Below are 1,330 nucleotides of genomic sequence, written 5' to 3'. Positions count from 1 at the left end.
GGGCTGGATTCAAACCCGCCAGCTCAGGTGTATGTGGCTGGCGCCTTAGCCACTCGAGCCACAGGTGCCGAGCCAAAACTTTTTTTTAGAGATGGGGTCTCACTGTCCTATTCAGGCTTATCTCAAAGTCCTGGCCCCAAGTGATTCTCCCGCCTCTGCCTTCCAAAGCACTGAGATTGTAGGTGTGAGCCACCACAACTGGCCTGAAGTGGATGTATTTTATATTTTAGTAAATTATTCATCTATTCAGTGTTCTTGGAGACCACCAGTCTTGTGACTGCCCTTCCTTGACCCTCTCTTAGCCCGGTGAGGGTATTTCACGCACCTGGGAGGTCATCTTGGGATGTTATATAGAAAGACCCAAAGTTACCATGAATCTGGAAGTCTCTGGAGCGGTCCCTGGCAAGGGATAAAAGGGGGGATCATATGCTGCCTCCCCCAAGGACACATTACTTTCCTCTTACCTTTCTCAGCCTTTAGGGAGGACTTGTGGTGAGGGCACAGCCTCAAATCTTGGGTTCAAATCCTGGTTCTATCACTTGTGAGTTGTGGCAATTTGAGGCAATCACTTTCTCTGTGCCTTGGTTTCCTCACCTATAAAATGGGGCTAATTACAACATCAATAATGATACCAGCTGTCAGGGTTGTTGAGAGAATCAAATGCACTAATGCATTCCAGGAGCTTGTTCTGGAGCACAGTTAGCATTCACTTAAGTGATGGCTGGGGCCCCAGACTCCCTCCAGGCCCAGGGGGAGGGGCTGAGCGGGAAGTGAAGGTTAATTTTAGGCCTGATGACACTTCCTGGCCGCCTGCCTTGTCCAAACATCCCCAGTGGAGCGTCCTCCCACCCCCAACCTCTGACATCCAAGGAGCCTGTTTATTCATTCTTGTAGGCTGGAGCATTCTTTGCTTGCCTGCGCCTGCCACAGGCTCCATCTGGAGGCATGCTCAGCCCCACCTCATGTCACCTTGGGTGAGGACCACCTTACCTGTAGATCCCCCTAGGATGGTGGTCCAGGGCAGTTAGGGTGGTGGCCAGGGAAGTACAGGCAGGGGGCCCCTCCTGTCTCCAAATCCAGAGATAATCCGAGTCTCCCTTTGTAATTCTCTAAGAGTCCAAGCTTCCATCTGCGTTAACTCACAGGCACTATCAATTTTCCAGCACCTGTTTACTGAGCACCCTAGTGGGTGCCAATCCCTTTGGGGGACCCAGGCCCTGCTCCATGGAGCTCCCAATCTTGGAGGGAGACACTGACAAGCCAGGAAACAAATTGGAGAATTTTCTTTCTTTCTTTCCTTTTTCTTTTCTTTTCTTTTTTTTTTTTTTTT

This window comes from Otolemur garnettii, unplaced genomic scaffold (assembly GCF_000181295.1).
Source record: "Otolemur garnettii isolate 467f Iridium unplaced genomic scaffold, OtoGar3 scaffold00127, whole genome shotgun sequence".
Taxonomy (NCBI): Eukaryota; Metazoa; Chordata; class Mammalia; order Primates; family Galagidae; genus Otolemur; species Otolemur garnettii.
Note: the sequence above shows the minus strand (reverse complement) of the source record.